The sequence below is a fragment of the Henckelia pumila genome, chromosome 3 (assembly GCF_033568475.1).
Source record: "Henckelia pumila isolate YLH828 chromosome 3, ASM3356847v2, whole genome shotgun sequence".
NCBI lineage: Eukaryota > Viridiplantae > Streptophyta > Magnoliopsida > Lamiales > Gesneriaceae > Henckelia > Henckelia pumila.
The window spans coordinates 164,355,941-164,376,534 of record NC_133122.1 but is presented as its reverse complement, the minus strand read 5'-3'; positions in this window follow the sequence as shown (position 1 = coordinate 164,376,534).

Genomic DNA, 20,594 nt, shown 5'->3' with positions numbered 1-20,594 from the left:
AATTTTCAATTAATTTGGTTGAAACATATATTAATTTTTAATTATTATTTATGTAATTTTCTTGTTTGTGGTAAACATATTAAACTTTTATTTTTTAGATATTTAGTATATTTTTATTATATTGTGAATAAATATTCATAGGATTATTATTAAAAAGGTAAATTAGCCTAAAATCTCTCTCCTTACTTTCACTTTACAAATCAGTCCCCTTGTCAAAATATTTTATTAAGGGCTCCCTGCTGTCAATTTTTTTTAGTTTCAGCTCCCCCTGTCAGAATATTTTATTACGGGCTCCCCATTGTCAAATTTTTTTTAGTTTCAGCTCTCTCTATTAGAATATTTTATTAAGGGCTCCCACTAATATTTTTTTTTTTTTTAGTTTCACCTCCCCTTGTCAAAATTTCTTAATATATGTATAATGAACTTTAAATAGAATTATTAATTAAGAACATTAAATAAAAAACGAGACTCATTATCTTCAAGAAAATTTGAATTTTGGAAAATAAAAGAGAATATGACGGAAAAATCTTGGATCAATGAGCTTCTATTAATGGAAATTGTGGGCAACGACGACGATATTTTTCTTTTCAAAAGCATTGTTTTCTTTGGATGTAACGTTAAATTTTTTTTTAAAATTGAGCTTCATTTTTCATACTTGAGGTTTTTTGGGCTTACTTTTTGCATATTAGAATTCTTTTTATTTTTTTGTCATTTCTGTTTAATTTAGAATTTTGTCTTGATAGATTTGAGGATTTTATCGTGATTGTTTGAGTTTTTTTATGTGTGTGCAAAGATTGTGTTGGGTTGTTTTTTGATTAGTTCACCTTGTTTACTACCAAATATCTGTATTTTTTGTTCCCTTTCAAGCCACGTCTTGGTTAGATGGGGTGAGGAAAACAACTAATTTTCAAGTTAAATGTCATTTTTAGGCCAAATGTAAGGTCCAAAAAGTTCACTAGCTTAATCACGATTAATTAATTAAATTATATGATTTAATGCATGATATTTAAAATATTTAATTGATATGTTTAATTATATGCTTTATTTGAATGCCTGAATTTTATGTAATGTGATTTTTTTTAAAAAAGTTTTCAGGTTGGTATTTTATTTTGGGTCGTAGGGACGAGTCTAGCATTGGAACGAGTTATGAAAAGTATTTTAATTAAAGTTTAACTGGATGCAGTGTATCTTATTTATTGAGAAAATAAAATTTTTAAAAGATTTTTAAGTGTATTTAATGGACCGTGTTTGGAGCTCATTAGTCACAAGTTAAGATTTGAACGCTCTTTTTTTTTAAAAAAAATCTCTCTCGCTCAAACGCTCACCAAGGCTAGGGTTCTCCAAATCCTCAAGGCTAGATCATATTTCACCCAGGTTAATTCCAATCAAATGGTTCAGGCAGGTTTTTACTGTTTTGAAACCCATTCAAGAATATAGATATTTTCAAAGTAAAACCCTAGGTGCTTAATTTGACGATCTATGCATGTTCTTTTGAAAAACTTATGAATATGTTACTTGATTGTGATACGTGAAGCATTCCTGACGTGTCAGCTCAAGCTTATTGAGTATGAATGCTTTGAGGCAAGAAATCAGAATTTTTTTGGGAAAAGATGAAGTTTTTGATTCAAAATCTTTGAAGTTGTTAGGTTTTTTGGTAAGAACTATTTTGAATTGTTTATGGCGTTGAATGGGATTTTTATGTAAAAGTGTTCCAAAACATTGTAGGGTTTGAAAAAGTGCAGAAAAGAAGAAAAAGTTCAGAAATCAGCCGCGGTAGCGCGCCCGCCCTGCAAAAGCAGCGTGCCCGTGCACGGGCGCGCGACCTGCATTGCCCTGCACTCGGGCGGCGCGCCCGCGCTGCAAGAGCAGCGCGGCCGCACGTGGCAGGCGTGCCCGTGCCGCTGAATCTGCGCGGCCGCTTATAGGGCTCGGGAATTCCCACCCCACTTTACGTGTTTTGGGTCCTAAATATCATGTTAATGCTATTTTAATGTATTTTAATCATTTTTATGAATATTTATGAAAAAGTTTTAAGTTTAAAGGCCCGGGACAGACGGAATACCTCACGTGGATCGGTCAAGTTATGTATTGCATGTTTATGTGACTTTTCCTTGAAAACTAATTCCTCATGAGATGTTTTGAAGAATTTTAAGCATGTTAGTATCATGAGAAATTTTATAAGCATGATTTCATGATGTTACGAGATTTATGGCAATGACATGATATGATATGATATGATATGATAAGTTGAATGCTATGTTACATAGAAAAATATTTTGATGATTTATGAGTTTTGTGGTGATTATACGGGATATGCACTTCGGGGTGAGCTCCGGAGCGGCTATCCAAACATCGCTCATGGTAGCGCTTAGTCGTATCGCGCTCAAATTAACCCAACTCAGATTAACTAATTAAAATATAGTAGCGAAATTAGGGATCGTTCCCACGAGAAAAGTGAATTTAATTGTGTTATTAAAAATACTAAAATTAAATAAAAGGGGGGTTTTGAATTTTGAATTTAACTACTAATAAATGAAAGCAAATTAAAATAATTTCACCAACTAGCATGCAATATTAAGAGTATGAAAAATCAATAAATTTACAAGCCTTGGTATCGGTCGACTACACCCTTGAAGTTATTCACTCGATCATCGATTCTCTAAAAATAATTAATTCTCATTGAATATTCATCATTGAAAATTTAATTTCTATCTCACCTTAATTTAATTAATTAGACACCAGCGTTCTAATTTAACCCTTACCAATAAATAAATAAAGATACAAGAGATCAAGATTTAAATCTAAGGTAACCTTCAAACTAGTGAGATTAATTAATCTAGACAACACAGACACAAGGGGTTGTATTTAATCTAGTCAATCGTTGTTCCTAAGAATTAACAAATTCACAAGCAGAAAATATTAATCATAGTTTCTTCACAAATTAGAGGGATCAAACAATTATGAATTTGATATCTAATTTAGCTGTAGATTGTATTATAAAATCATAGGGTGATAAAACATACAAGCATAACAATCAATTCCAAACAACTTCTGATACTTAAATAAAAATAAAACCATGAAAATCAAAATCTCACGAAATAAATAAAACTTCAGGGGTTTGTCTTTCTCAATCAAAAATTAAAACTTAGCCACTAAAATTCATGAATTCCTAAAAAAAATTCAAGAAATAAAATTAAATCTAAGAACAAGAGAAGAAAAACCTAGCTGCCAAGAGTCTTCCTCTGTTCAACCCTCTAAAAACTGATTAATCAGATCTAAAAATCAAGATAGTATATTATAATTAAAGCTAGAGTCCTTCCCAAGAAAGTTTCCTTTTTAAATTAAATTTTCCCGAACTTCCGTCGCGCTCGATCGGTGGAAAGTAGCAGATCGAGCGTGAAGTACTCTGATCCACATCTTTTTTCTTTTCTCCTTGTGCCCGCTCAATCGGTGGAAAGTAGCAGATCGAGCGGGACATTCTATGCCCGAGACTCTGTATGCGTACACAGTAGCTCTCTTCATTAGCGCATTTGCGCAACAACAAATGCAATATCGCTTCCTCCTCAATCTCCAAGCGCAGTAGCGCTTCTCAAGGCGATAGAAAAAGTTGTTCGTTAGAGCTATAGCGCTTCATCAATCTTTTCTCTCTTTGGGTAGAGCTATTCGTTAGATCTATTGCTCTAAACAACAGCTCTACTTTTTTTCATCTTCTTTATTTGCTTCTTTTCTTCAATTCTTTTGCTCCATTTTTCTATTTTCCTATATCAATCACAAAAAATGATTAGGAACTATAAAATGAATTTAATCACTGCAAATACACCTAATCATACAAATTAACTTAAATAAATATAAGAAAATATAACCACATCAAACTCCCTCATACTTAAACCTTTGCTCGCCCTCGAGCAACACAAAACCAAAAATAAATTCGAGCTCATATCTCATAATGAAAAATAACCATGATTTACACATGTGTGCCTCAGAAATTAACTCAATTCATGATCAAGAAAGGCGTTAAAATGTTAACAACGGAACAAGTTCAATATCCAGACATTTCAACTAGAGATATAGCCCCGAACGTGTGTGTGTGTGTATGGTCATTAGCAAATGTCATGCACACTCCACAGATCTATTCATTGCGAAACCCCACAACAGCTCAAGTTGCACACACCAATCAAGTTGAACCTTTGAGAAATTTTTCTTTTTTTTAATTGCCGGATAATTACACCCGGTTATCCTTAACACCATACATTCTCCTCCATATTTAGCTCTTGGAATTTGTAGGATTAGAATTTCAATCCTCATTCAAATGCCTCTTCTCACCTTACTAACTCCTTTCTTTTTTTTTTTTTTTTTTTGATTCAGCTCAAAAGGGAGGTTGATAGGCTAGCGACTTCCTAAGACTGCCACAAGGCCCACACGACCTTCACTATGTCATATAGCTCTTGGAATTTGTAGGATTAGAATTTCAATCCTCATTCAAATGCCTCTTCTCACCTTACTAACTCCTTTCTTTTCTTTTTTTTTTCGATTCAGCTCAAAAAGGAGGTTGATAGGCTAGCGAATTCCTAAGACTGCCACAAGGCCCACACGACCTTCACTATGTCATATACAATTCACAAGCCATGACTCATGCGTGCTTAAAAATATTCAGCAACCATATCAAAGCTTAATTTGAATTGGAGATGAAAGTGTTCCAAGGTTAGCAAATCATCTATTTTCAAAAGCATGCATATCATCAACTAGATATCATCATGGGCTAGTGATTTTCAATAGTCATATTCATCACTAACTATGAGCTCTAAATTTTTTTTTTCAAAAACCGGCTAAATCCTCTAAATGACTGGCTAAGTCCTCTTCCCCATACTTAAAATCTTACATTGTCCCTAATGTAAGAAAAAATGCAAAACAAAAATAAAGAATAAAATTGAAAAGAAAATAATCCCCTTGGGTTGCCTCCCAAGCACCACTTCTGTTTACTGTCGTTGGCCCGACTGTATGCTTTCTCGTTTCTCATGGTGGTTCATATTTGGTTCTCTTGTCCACCTTCACCCACTTGAGAATTTTCACAGTCAATTTCGGTCTCTACTTTCTCTCCTTCGATTTCTTGGGGATTCCAATCTATTGATGATTTTTCTCTTTTCCCATTGGTATTCTTTTTGATCGATCTGGAGGAAGTTTTGGCTTAGTTTTACATGCCTGCAAATCAGAAAGAAAAATTTTAGCATTAGAATTCTCAGCAGGTCTTGCAACAATCTTCTTCATTTTATCCTCATTCATCAATTTCTTGTTTTCTTGTGACAAGTGATCATTGATATCAAGAGTGTTAACAACACTTTCACAATTAGGAATTTTCAGGGTATCAAAAATATTAAACTTAACAATCTACCCATCAAATTCCATAGTGAGAGTACCATTATTAACATCTATGACAGACTTTGAAGTTTTTAGAAATGGTCTTCCTAGCAAAATTGGACTGTTCAAATCATTAGTTTTCATGTCAAGCACATAAAAATCAGCAGGAAAGACCAATTTATCAACTTTCACAATAATATCCTCGAGCACACCCCTAGGATAAATAGTATACCTATCAGCCATCTGAATTACAATTACAGTTTCATTCAAGGGCCCTAGTTTTAAGGAAACATAAGTCGAATATGGCATTACATTAATTGATGCTCCTAAATATAGCATGGATGTTTCAAGCTGAATATCTCCTATCTTACAAGGAATCAAAAACATACCTGGATCCTTGCATTTTGCGGGTATCTTTTTCTAAATCACAGTAGAAACCTGTTCTCCTAATTCAACTTTTTGGCATCCCTTCAATTTTTGTTTTCTTTTCGCAGAACATAACTCTTTCAAAAATTTAGCATAACGAGGTACTTGCTTTATAGCATCTAACAAAGAAATATTTACCTCACATATACGAAAAGTATCATAAAGCTCCTTGATGCCTTCATCCTTTCTAGACTGTTTCAATGCTAGGGAAAAGGGGCTACGAGTTTATACTCTAAAAGGAGAGGAAACTTACCTTTTGGTGTGACCCTCTGAATTGGCTCATTTTCCTCCATCTTGGTTTCCTTGTCATCTTCATTTTTTACTAGTGCTTGTACCACTTCCTCTCGAACCTTGAACTCCCTTCCACTCCTTACAGTTATTGCACTCACATTTTCCTTCAGATTAGGCACTGTCTGAGATGGTAAACTGCTAGAATTTTGTGCCTCCATCCTGTTAGTTGCGGTTGCCAACTACCCCACCTGAGTGTTCAAGTTTTGGATACTTTCTCTAGTTTCCTGTTGAAAATTCAAAGTATTAGTGGCAAGATCCTTAACAATATTTTCTAAGAACTTACCAGGGGTTGGAATTTGAGGACGATGCGGTTGTGGAGGATATGGCGGCCTATATGCTTGATTATTTGGCTTCACATGAGGTGTAGGCTGGTTCATTGCAGGATTTCCATATCTGAGGTTTAGATGATCCTTCCAACCTGAATTGTATGTATTCAAGTAAGGATCATAATTTCTCTATGGTGGCCCTTAAAATACTCTTGTGGAATTAACTTGCTCGACCGTTTCCTCTTTAAGTGTGTGACACATGTCAGTTGCATGTCCCCTTGCAGTGAAAATTCTACATATCTTCACATTCTGTCCATTCCCTACATCCATTTGACGCATAAGAGAAGTCAGATCAATCAGTTGTTGTTCAAGGGAAGAAATATTTACCTCGTTATTCCTTCTGGGTGCTGGATCACTTTTGTTGGTGCCAAATTGCTGAGAATTGGCAGCCATATTCTCTATTAGGTTCTAAGCATCTCGTGGTGTCTTGTACACAAAAACTCCTCCACTGGCCGCGTCTACCATACTCCTGTCATGAGGCAACAAACCTTCATAGCAATATTGAATTAGAAGATTTTCACTTATCTGGTGTTGCGGACAGCTAGCACAGAGTTTTTTGAACCGCTCCCAATATTCATGAAGTGACTCTCTCATATACTGCTTGATGCCGTAAATATCCTTTCTCATGTTTGCCGCCCTCGAAACTGAAAGTATTTCTCTAGGAAAATCCTCTTCATCTCTGTCCAAGTAGTGATGGATCCAGGAGGTAAGTAGTATAGCCAATCCTTTGCAGCATTATTTAGAGAAAAAGAAAATGCTCTCAGCTAAATTTGTTCCTCCGTCACTCCATGGGGTTTCATGATTGTGAAAATCATGTGGAACTCCATCAGATGTTTGTTGAGATCCTCAACTGCAAGACCATGACAAGAAGGAAACGAGTGTATTAGCCCAGATTTTAACTCAAAAGTAGCATTAGCTTCTAAAGTAGGAAAGGTAATGCATAAGGGCTGTTGATTCAGATCGGGGGTTCCAAGCTGCCTCAAGCTTAGATTCGCATTTGCAGCCATCTCTTCTCTAGAATCTTCAATTCGAAATTCTTCTTCCTATTCTAATCTTCTTCGAGCCTCCTTCTTTCTTTTGTAGAATTTTCTCTCTATCTCTAAATCGTAGGAAAATTCTTCTTCAGAAGATTCACCTGTAAGCATTAACAAACCAGAGAAACACTAGAGAAAAAAATATAAATAAAATAAAAATAAAACACAAATAAATTAAAATCTTTTCCCGAAAACGGTTCCAAAATTTGGTAGCGCTTAGTCGTATTGCGTCCAAATTAACCCAACTCATATTAACTAATTAAAATGTAGTAGCGAGAGTAGGGATCGTTCCCACGAGGAAACTCAATTTAATTGTGTTCTTAAAAATACTGAAATTAAATAAAAGGGGGGTTTTGGATTTTGACTACTAATAAATGAAAGCAAATTAAAATAATTTCACCAACTAGCATGCAATATTAAGAGTATGAAAAATCAATAAATTAACAAGCCTTGGTATCGGTTGACTACACCCTTGAAGTTATTCACTCGATCATCGATTCTCTAAAAATAATTAATTCTCATTGAATATTCATCATTGGAAATTTAATTCCGATCTCACCTTAATTTTAGTTAATTAGACATCAGCGTTATAATTTAACCCTTACCAATAAATCAATCAAGATACAAGCGAACAAGATTTAAATCTAAGGTAGCCTTCAAACTAGTGAGATTAATGAATTTAGACAACACATACACAAGCGGTTGTATTTCATCTAGTCAATCGTTGTTCCTAAGAATTAACAAATTCACAAGCGGAAAATATTAATCATAGTTGCTTCACAAATTATAGGGATCAAACAATTACGGATTTAATATCTAATTTAACTGTAGATTGTATTATAAAGGCCCCGTTTGGTTTCAAAAGTCAGGCCAAAAAAGCACTTTTTTAAGTGCTTTTCAGTTAACAAGGTGTTTGGTTGACCAAAAAAGTGCTTAAATAAGCACTTTTTTAAGTCAAAATTAGAGCTTTTTCAAAAGCAAAAAATTGTAGCTTAAAAAAGTGCTTTTTTAAAAAAATGCCTACCAAATCCAAACGGGGCCAAAATCATAGGGTGATCAAGCCAATAATTAAACATACAAGCATAACAATCAATTCCAAACAACTCTTGATACTCAAATAAAAATTAAACCATGAAAATTAGAATCTCACGAAATAAATAAAACTTCAAGGGTTTGTCTTCCTCAACCAAGAATTAAATCTTAGCCACTAAAATTCATGAATTCCTAAGAAAAATTCAAGAAATAAAATTAAATCTAAGAACAAGAGAAGAAAACCTAGCTGCCAAGAGTCTTCCTCTGTTCAGCCCTCTAAAAACTGATTACTCAGATCTAAAAATCGAGATAATATATTATAGTTAAGGCTAGAGTCCTTCCCAAGAAAGTTTCCTTTTTAAATTAATTTTTCCCGAACTTTCGTCGCGCTCGATCGGTGGAAAGTAGCAGATCGAGCGCGAAGTACTCTGATCCATATCTTCTTCTTTTATCCTTTTGACCGCTTGATCGGTGGAAAGTAGCAGATCAAGCAGGACATTCTCTGCCCGAGACTCTATATGCATACACAGCAGCGCTCTTCATTAGCGCATTAGCGCAACAACAAGCGCAATAGCGCTTCCTCCTCAATCTCCAAGCGCAGTAGCGCTTCTCAAGGGCCCTATAAGTAGAGCTGTTTGTTAGAGCTATAACGCTTCATCAATCTCTTCTCTCTTTGGGTAAAGCTGTTGGTTAGAGCTCTAAACAGCAGCTCTACTTTTTTCCATCTTCTTTCTTTGCTTCTTTTCTTCAATTATTTTGCTCCATTTTTCTATTTTCATATATCAATCACAATCAATTATTAGGAACTACAAAATAAATTTAATCAATGAAAATACACCTAATCATACAAATTAACTTAAATAAATATAGGAAAATATAACCACATCAGCTCACGGGATGGTTATATGGGGTATGCACTTCGGGATGAGCTCCGGAGCGGCTATCCAAAGAATGAAAGTTATGGGTGTAATGCCACATGCTTATTGTACAATAGGAATCTATGAATGACTATTTATGACAGTTACCACAAATCACATACTTCATCACCCCCAAATTGTTATGTTATGGCTTCATTAAGATGCATTTATGGTACGTTTAGCATGAAAGCTTATGATAATGATTTCTCTTTTAAAGTCCAGAAAAAATCCTTTTATGCATTTTTCTTGCTGAGTCTTTAGACTCACTATACTTGTAACACCCGGTATTTTAAATACGTAAATCCGCATGCATAATTAGGATATTTAATTATTTAAATTTGTGATTTATGGGTTAAATAATTATGTGAATTAATTGTGCATGATTTAATTTATTTTTAAGCATTTAACCCATAATTAGTGATTTTTATGATTTTTAGTATTTTAATTATTTTATCGCGTAGACGGGACCGTGGACGGACGAGATGACAAATTTCTAGCCAATTAATTTCATGAGCCTTTTTAGAGCCCTAAAATATTATTTTGAGTTTTATTATCTCAAAATTTTTAGTATTTAATTTTATATAATTTTAGGAGTCCATTTTTATCCAAATTTAGCCATTTTAATGACTTTTAATTATTTTTAAAATTCCCTAAATTTGTAATTTCGGGATTTTTATATTATCTAGCTTAAGTTATCAGATTTTAACTTTTATTTAGAGTTTTAGAATTTTATGTTTTATATTTAAAACTTTTAATTATCCTAAAACCTATATTAATTAAAATAAAACCCCAAAACCTAATCTACTCAAACCCTTAACCGATTACCCATTCAGCTGCCTCCCTCTCCCCCATTATTCATCTTCTTCCTCGATCAGCAAGCCCTAGGAGGTTTCATAGCTCGATTTTCTTAAAGCTTCGAAGGTGTGTTCGTCCCGTCGTCCCGAAATCGTCCCACGCACGTTTTTCTCTTCAATTTTGGTGAAAGGCATGATTTTTCTTCCCTATTTTCGTACCTATCAGATATTAAAGTGTGTGCAATGTGTAGGCATCGAAATTTCAAAGTTTTTCAGAGAAAGATTTGATCTAGGTTGAAGACGCACGGTTCTTTGATGTTTTCATGATTCATGTTCACGTTTTGATGTCATGGGTGCGTTCTAACTGCTGGCTAGGGTCCTTAGGGTGTCCTAGGTGTGTCTGGACTCGAATGGCTCGAATGGCTCGAGCCAAACGAGCCCAGGGAAGCAACTGCTGCAGATCGGCCGAGGAGGGTCGCAGGTTAGGGTTCTGTGGAAGGGGCTTTGGGTTCGGTGCATGGGGCTGCATGGGGGCTGGGGCTGGGGCTGGGGCTGGTTAGGTCCGCCCAGACGTGGGCTACGTCTGGGCGGCGGCGCTCCGGCCAGGGGCGGCCGGAGCGGGCCGGCAGCAGCCACGGAGTGGCTGCTGCTCACGGCCGCAGCCGAGAAGAGGATAGGGCGTCGGGTTCTAGGGTTTCTGTTGGGTCCGGGTCGGGTCAGTAGGGTAGTGGGTCGGGTTAAGTTGGTCTGGGTCCGGGTTGGTGGGCAGGGTTCGAGTCTTTTTATTTTCAAAATATTTTATGAATTAATTTGTTTTTGGGCCAATTAATTAGAAATAAAATTATTTGGACTCCCAAATAATTTTATTTGGACTTTTAAAATTTTAATTAAGTTAGTCCATTAATTTTATGGGCTTTTGAGCCCATAAAAGTTATTGGGTCAGTCTTTGGGCTTTTAGGCCCATTGGGCCAGTTTAAGTTGTTATTGGGCCTAGAATGTTTTATGGGCTTTAAATTATTTTAATTGGGCTTAGAACAATTTTATTGGGCTTAAGTATGTTATTGGGCCAGATTTAAGTAATTGGGCTTGAGTGTTAGGGCCAGCAGTCCAGGACAATCCATGAGAAATTTGCATGTGTCCTGATTATATATTTAATTATTTTTATGCATTGAAGTTATTTTAATATTTATATGTTAGTAAGAAATTAAATTAAATATATATGAAGGACACACATTTTATTTAAGTACATGCATTCATGAAATAATTTTATGCATAATTAAATGTTTAAGGTTGAGCCATAATAAAATATTTTATGTTGGAAGTTGAAGTAGTGTGATAATTTAAGGGGGATTCGTCCCCATATGTGAACTATTGAAGGGCAGTTTACTGCCAATTTAAGAGGTGATTCGTCACCACCACGTACGTTGGTTTCCACGCTGATCAGTATTTAATGTATGATTTAAGGTTACACTACGGATACAACCATGCGATGTTAGAAATTTAACTGCTCAACAATATTTATGTATTATTTTATTTAAGTTAATTTAAGTTATGTTTATGCCATGATATTTTTTTAAGCATGCTCATTCACGTATATGTTATATATTAATATTTAATTGTTTTAAATTATTTTAAACCCTTGTTATGTTAGCATGTTGGGCCTCTAGGCTCACTATACTGGTATGGTGCAGGTGAGTTCGTAGAGGAGGATGTAGCTCCTACCGGCGGCGAGGACATATGAGCGGACATGCAGTGACCATCTTCGTAGCCTCCTGCGAAGAAGCAGTTTACAGGGCCGGCTAAGGGCCCGAATCCACAGCAGAGGCCACAGCAGCAGAGGCCGCAGCAGCAGAGGGGCGGGGCCCCTAATGCCATAGGTTATCCTACTTGCCCGAAGTGTCAGAAGATGCATTCGGGACCTTGTCTTTTGGGAGCAGGAGTTTGCTACCACTGTAGGGAGCCAGGGCATCAGATAGCTAACTGCCCGAGGAAGAAAAACACCGCTGGTAGAGTGTTTGTGATGCAGGCCGAGGAGGTAGATCCAGACACCTCCTTGATCACCGGTATATCTTACCCCTAGCATTTTAATAATTTTCCTTTGGTTAAAATTTCGTCTTTATTTTGGAATTGTTGTTATTTGGATTATTTAACTGCATGTTAGAATAGGAAGCATGTCTTACCTGTGATTAGAATTAAGAATTAGTAGTGACTCGTTGGGGAAAATTTAGTAGTGGTATGAAACTGTTGGGAATTTTCTGCGTGCAGGGAGAATTCTAGTTGGAGGCAACTCCACGTTTGCGTTGCTAGATTCAGGGGCTACGCATTCGTTTATCTCCCTGGAGTTTATCAGGCGGGTAGGCATCGCACCTGAGAGTAGTGACAGTGGGTATGATGTTACTATGCCGTCAGGGCAGATTATTTCTATCTCGAAGGTTATTCGAGGACTGGAGTTGGAGCTGCAGGGACACTCCATTCGAGCAGATGTGGTGGTTTTGCCATTGAGTGGATTCGATTTGATTTTGGGCATGGACTGGTTGACAGTCAATGGAGCTTCGATTGATTTTCGTCGGAGATCAGTGTCAGTGAGACCTACAGTAGGCGACCCGTTCACTTTTCATGCATCTCAGAGCAGCGATATTCCTCAGGTGATATCTCATATTCAGGCGAGGAAGTTGTTGAGACGGGGTTGCCAGGGGTTTCTAGCGAGCATCATCACGACTTCAGAGCCATCGAGCAGATCATTATCAGAGATAGAGGTGGTTCGTGATTTTCCGGATGTCTTTCCGGAGGATGTTGCAGGAATTCCACCAGTGAGAGATATGGAGTTCAGCATCGACTTGGTGCCAGACACCGTGCCTATCTCTAAGGCACCGTACAGACTTGCTCCTACCGAGATGAAAGAGTTGAAGGAGCAGATTCAGGAGTTGTTAGAGAAAGGCTTTGTTCGTCCTAGCTTTTCTCCGTGGCGAGCTCCGGTGTTATTTGTGAAGAAGAAGGATGGCAGTATCAGACTGTGCATCGATTACCGAGAGCTCAACAGGGTCACAGTGAAGAACAAGTATCCACTGCCGAGGATAGAGGATTTATTTGACCAGTTGCAGGGAGCTTCAGTGTTCTCCAAGATCGACCTGCGATCTGGTTATCATCAGTTGCGTGTTAGAGATGCAGATGTGTCCAAGACTGCTTTCAGGACACGATATGGGCATTACGAGTTCTTAGTGATGCCATTTGGGATGACCAATGCTCCAGCGGTTTTCATGGATCTCATGAACCGAGTCTTTCAGCCGTATTTAGATCAGTTCATCATAGTCTTTATTGATGATATTTTGATCTATTCTAGGAGCATCGAGGAGCATAGACAGCATCTTCAGACAGCCTTGCAGACTTTGAGGGAGCATCGGTTGTATGCCAAGTTCAGCAAGTGCGAGTTTTGACTTGAGCAGGTGGCATTTCTGGGCCACATTATTTCGAGAGATGGGATTGCAGTTGATCAGTCGAAGGTTGAGGCAGTGCAAAATTGGGGTATTCCGAAGAATGCTTCGGAGATTCGCAGTTTCTTGGGTTTGGCAGGATATTATAGGAAGTTCATCAAGGGTTTTTCCTCTATTGCAGTACCCTTGACTTCCTTGACCAAGAAGAATGCGAAGTTTATCTGGAGTTCAGACTGTCAGAGGAGTTTCGATCAGCTGAAGGAAGCACTCACTACTGCACCAGTGTTAGCAGTGACAGTACCACACGAGGAATTAGTGGTGTACACCGACGCGTCTAAACTAGGTTTAGGCGCAGTGCTTATGCAGTGTGGTAAGGTTATTGCATATGCGTCGAGGCAGCTGAAGGTGCATGAGCAGAATTATCCGACGCATGACTTGGAGTTAGTAGCAGTGGTTTTCGCTTTGAAAATCTGGAGGCACTATCTGTATGGAGAGAAGTGCAAGATTTTCACAGACCACAAGAGTCTCAAGTACTTCTTCACACAGAAGGAGTTGAACATGAGACAGCGCAGATGGTTGGAGTTGGTGAAGGACTATGACTGTGACATTAGCTACCATCCGGGTAAAGCTAATGTAGTGGCCGATGCTTTGAGTCGGAAGTCGTCAGTGGTATCATGTTTGACCGTACAGTTACCACTACAGAGAGAGATTCAGAGATTTGGCTTGGAGTGTTATCCGAGTGGCCATGCACCGAGCTTGTCAGTGTTGACGGTGCAGCCAGTTCTGCGAGATCGGATTAGGGAGGGACAGTCTACTGATGAGGAGTTGCAGAGATGGAGACAGAGAGATGAGGCTAGGGGTAACCTCTTGTATACAGTGGTGGATGGTATCGTTCAGTACCGTGGTAGGATGTGGGTACCGAACGTCGATCAGTTGAGAGCTGAGATTTTAGCAGAGGCTCACACATCTCCGTACTCCATTCACCCTGGAAGTACGAAGATGTACAAATATTTGCAGCTATTGTATTGGTGGCCCGGAATGAAGAGTGACATCGGGAGAGTGGTGTCAGAGTGCTTGACTTGTCAGCAAGTCAAGGCAGAGCATCAGCGTCCAGCAGGACTTCTTAGACCTCTTCCTATTCCGGAATGGAAATGGGAGAATATTACGATGGACTTTGTGGTTGGCTTACCGAGGAGTGCCAGAGGTTGCACAGCAATTTGGGTGATTGTGGATAAACTCACCAAGTCAGCTCATTTCCTGCCGGTGAGGACCACTTATTCTTTGACACAGTATGCAGAGCTTTACATCAGAGAGATTGTTAGACTGCATGGCATACCAGTGTCTATTGTGTCAGACAGAGATCCGAGATTCACATCTGCGTTTTGGAAGAGTCTGCACACAGCTTTGGGGACTAGGCTTTTGTTCAGCACAGCATTCCATCCCCAGACAGATGGTCAGTCTGAGAGGGTGATCCAGGTTCTCGAGGATCTTCTGAGAGCTTGTGTCATTGATTTTCGGGGCTCTTGGGAGACTAGACTGTCATTAGTGGAGTTTACCTATAACAACAGTTTTCAGTCGTCTATAGGTATGGCTCCTTATGCAGCTTTGTATGGGAGAAGATGCAGATCTCCTGTGCATTGGGATGAGATTGGTGAGCGGATTCTACTGGGTCCTGAGATTGTGCAGCAGACAGCTGACATTGTGACTCAGATTCGAGATCGGATGAGGACTGCTCAGAGTCGGCAGAAGAGTTATGCAGATGCCAGACAACGAGATTTGGAGTTCGCTGTAGGTGATCACGTATTCCTGAAGGTGTCACCTATGAAGGGGGTAGTGCGTTTTGGCCGGAGAGGCAAGCTTAATCCGAGGTATATAGGGCCATTCGAGATCTTGGAGAGAGTTGGCACGTTGGCCTACCGTTTAGCTCTACCACCGGGGCTAGCGGCAGTGCACAACGTTTTCCATGTATCCATGCTTCAGAGATATGTCTCTAACCCGTCGCATGTGTTGGATTTCGAGCTCTTGCAGTTGCCACCAGATCTAGTGTATGAGGAGAGGCCAGTGCGGATCTTGGCAAGGGAGGAGCGGAGGCTTAGGACGCGGGTCATACCGATGGTCAGAGTCCAGTGGCTGAATCACTCAGAGGAGGAAGCTACTTGGGAGACCGAGGCAGACATGAGGACTCGCTACCCGGAGTTGTTCGGTTAAGTACTTTAATTTCGAGGACGAAATTCAATTTAAGGGGGGAGAATTGTAACACCCGGTATTTTAAATACGTAAATCCGCATGCATAATTAGGATATTTAATTATTTAAATTTGTGATTAATGGGTTAAATAATTATGTGAATTAATTGTGCATGATTTAATTTATTTTTAAGCATTTAACCCATAATTAGTGATTTTTATGATTTTTAGTATTTTAATTATTTTATCGCGTAGACGGGACCGTGGAAGGACGAGATGACAACTTTCTAGCCAATTAATTTCATGAGCCTTTTTAGAGCCCTAAAATATTATTTTGAGTTTTATTATCTCAAATTTTTAGTATTTAATTTTATATAATTTTAGGAGTCCATTTTTATCCAAATTTAACCATTTTAATGACTTTTAATTATTTTTAAAATTCCCTAAATTTGTAATTTCGGGATTTTTATATTATCTAGCTTAAGTTACAGATTTTAACTTTTATTTAGAGTTTTAAAATTTTATGTTTTATATTTAAAACTTTTAATTATCCTAAAACCTATATTAATTAAAATAAAACCCCAAAACCTAATCTACCCAAACCCTTAACCGATTACCCATTCACCCGCCTCCCTCTCCCCCATTATTCATCTTCTTCCTCGATCAGCAAGCCCTAGGAGGTTCCATAGCTCGATTTTCTTAAAGCTTCGAAGGTGTGTTCGTCCCGTCGTCCCGAAATCGTCCCACGCACGTTTTTCTCTTCAATTTCGGTGAAAGGCATGATTTTTCTTCCCTATTTTCGTACCTATCAGATATTAAAGTGTGTGCAATGTGTAGGCATCGAAATTTCAAAGTTTTTCAGAGAAAGATTTGATCTAGGTTGAAGACGCACGGTTCTTTGATGTTTTCATGATTCATGTTCACGTTTTGATGCCATGGGTGCGTTCTAACTGCTGGCTAGGGTCCTTAGGGTGTCCTAGGTGTGTCTGGACTCGAATGGCTCGAATGGCTCGAGCCAAACGAGCCCAGGGAAGCAACTGCTGCAGATCGGCCAAGGAGGGTCGCAGGTTAGGGTTCTGTGGAAGGGGCTTCGGGTTCGGTGCATGGGGCTGCATGGGGGCTGGGGCTGGGTCAGGTCAGGTCCGCCCAGACGTGGGCTACGTCTGGGCAGCGGCGCTCCAGCCACGGGCGGCCGGAGCGGGCCGGCAGCCGAGAAGAGGATAGGGCGTCGGGTTCTAGGGTTTCTGTTGGGTTCGGGTCGGGTCTGTGGTCCGGGTCGGGTCAGTAGGGTAGTGGGTCGGGTTAAGTTGGTCCGGGTCCGGGTTGGTGGGCCGGGCTCGAGTCTTTTTATTTTCAAAATATTTTATGAATTAATTGGTTTTTGGGCCAATTAATTAGAAATAAAATTATTTGGACTCCCAAATAATTTTATTTGGACTTTTAAAATTTTAATTAAGTTAGTCCATTAATTTTATGGGCTTTTGAGCCCATAAAAGTTATTGGGCCAGTCTTTGGGCTTTTGGGACCATTGGGCCAGTTTAAGTTGTTATTGGGCCTAGAATGTTTTATGGGCTTTAAATTATTTTAATTGGGCTTAGAACAATTTTATTGGGCTTAAGTATGTTATTGGGCCAGATTTAAGTAATTGGGCTTGAGTGTTAGGGCCAGCAGTCCAGGACAATCCATGAAAAATTTGCATGTGTCCTGATTATATATTTAATTATTTTTATGCATTGAAGTTATTTTAATATTTATATGTTAGTAAGAAATTAAATTAAATATATATGAAGGACACACATTTTATTTAAGTACATGCATTCATGAAATAATTTTATGCATAATTAAATGTTTAAGGTTGAGCCATAATAAAATATTTTATGTTGGAAGTTGAAGTAGTGTGACAATTTAAGGGGGATTCGTCCCCATATGTGAACTATTGAAGGGCAGTTTACTGCCAATTTAAGAGGTGATTCGTCACCGCCACGTACGTTGGTTTCCACGCTGATCAGTATTTAATGTATGATTTAAGGTTACACTACGGATACAACCATGCGATGTTAGAAATTTAACTGCTCAACAATATTTATGTATTATGTTATTTAAGTTAATTTAAGTTATATTTATGCCATGATATTTTTTTAAGCATGCTCATTCACGTATATGTTATGTATTAATATTTAATTGTTTTAAATTATTTTAAACCCTTGTTATGTTAGCTTGTTGGGCCTCTAGGCTCACTACACTGGTATGGTGCAGGTGAGTTCGTAGAGGAAGATGTAGCTCCTACCGGCGGCGAGGACATATGAGCGGACATGCAGTGACCCCGTGACCGTGATAGATGTCTGAGTCACATTGCATGTTTTAATTATGTCAGCATGTTACACTTTTTAATTATTTTTCAGTGGTTGTGGTTTTGAATATTTTATTTGAATATTTTCAGTGCATGCAAATTTTACATCATTTTTCTTATGCAGTATTTTCATTTAAATGTTTGACTCAGATATTTATTTTATTTAAAGAATGAAATTTTTATTTAAGTTATTTATTTATTTATTTAATAATTATAGAGTTAGGGTTGTTTTAATACTTGAATGGTGTAGGTAACGAAGATGTTGATGCATTTATTGATGATTATGTGGGCGGACACGAAGAAGAGGCAGGGGTCGGTCCGGTGGGTGTGCGAAAGTTTTAAAATGAAAGTTGTCCAAACAATTTTAAGTTGATGAGAGGAGATCAAGTCTATTATTTCTTTTGATGGCCATTTTCGGCAAATTATTTTGAATGTTATCTTCCATTATTTTTTGTAATTTTATTACGCTTATTTAATAAACAAGTTTATGCTTCCGCAAAGTTTTTTTAATTTTCCACAAATTTTTATATCTTAAAAGTATATATGTTGAGTAACGCTCCAATAAGAATTGGGATGTTACAGCTTGGTATCAGAGCAGTTCGCTCTGGGCTTCATCGCACGCATGCATACTCGCCACGACCCTATGCTTCGTCTTCATGTCTGTAAGTTTTTATGTTATGGATTGTTTAAGATGCATGATAGTAGTTGCAATTTAAGAGTTATGCATGTTCAAGTATGATATTTATGTTTAAAAACGTAATTAAGTATGTGGACTATGTTGGACATCATGAAATGGCTAACTGTAGGAACCCGAATAATGAGTGCAATCAGAATAACCGGTTCCTGGTTGGGTTCGCGAATTTGTTGCAAGAGCAGAGTAGAGCCCAAGGAGAGATCTAGAACTTAATCCAAGCTCAAGCAGACGGCCGAAAAAACAATCATCCGCTAATAAATAACCCGATCTTTAAGCAATTTAAGGATCTAGGGCCACCGGAGTTCAAAGGAGGGGCTGATCCCATTGTAGCCGAGGAATAAGTGCAGTCAGTGGAGACCATTTTAGACTACATGCAGCTCATCGATGCTGATCATGTGAGGTGTGTTATCTTTATGTTCTGTGATGATGCACGGGTTTGGTGGCAAGGAGCCCGTTCTGCTGTGGATATGACTACGTTGACTTGGAACGAATTTAAAGAGGTTTTCTATGGAAAGTATTTTATGGTCAGCACCAGGATCAGACTTGCCAGAGAGTTTCTGGAGCTCCGTCAAGGGAGCATGTCCATTGCTAAATATGTGAAGAAGTTTGAGAGGGGGCGATACTTTGTGCCCATGATATCTGGTAATGCTACAGAGGAGTTGAAGCATTTCATGGAGGGACTGTGAAACGACCCTAACTCTACATTAAATTAAACTAAATAAAATACGGATTTTTCAAAATTTTCGGCATGACCTATCTATTCATATAACAAACCACCTGTCACAGACAACAAATTTAAAATGCAAACAACTACACTAAATAAACTAGACCGAGAAAATAACGAGAACCGGTGAAAAGATTCGACATTTCGAACATCAAAAGATTAAGCAATTACATATTTACATGCCCACAAATAATTCTATAAATCTTTACAATAACATTTATCCAATCAACAAAATAAAAAACTTCAAAGTGTTAAAATAAAACTTCTGCGGAAGACTAGCATAGGCCGGAGGAATGTGCCGTGCCCGCATCGCAGTCCACTCGATAGTCTTGCCCCTTGATCTCAATGAAATACTCCTCACCTGAAAACAATAAGTGTAGTGAGTCTCAAAAACTCAACAAGAATATGGGGTGGAGGGATAACGAGTATTACATAAATACAAGCACAACAGATTAAAAATATCTTGTAGTAAAATACTTTGTGCCCTTAACTTAAATAATTATTTCTAAATAAAAGGAGTGAACATGAATAAAACATATGCATGACTAAGTCGAACATAAATAACTGAATAAACTGAACTGAAACATAGTCATAAATATTTGAACTTAGATCCTTGGATTGTGACTCTGTGGTTTTCTATTATGATTATGGCTGCAGTGCACTATGCCGCAAGGAAGTCAGGATATTTCCCAACTCGTCTTGCCCTGTGGGTGGTAAGGGAAGCCAAGATTCCTCTCAACTCGTCCAAACCCATAAATTTGGTAAGGGAAGCTAAGACGTCTCTTAACTTGTCCAAACACATGAATATTTTAGTAAGGGAAGATAAGACGTCTCTTAAATCGTCCAAACACGTGATAAATGTAGTCACAATCATCTCACTTTGTTCGTAAAAATACTTTATTTCATTCTTGAATATGGGACTTAACATGCATATATAAATATGACGTACATGTAAATGTTTTTTAGATAATCATGCAAATGATTCCAACATGGATGACCGGGATGGTGATTTAGGGAGCAACCCAAAGGATGGGG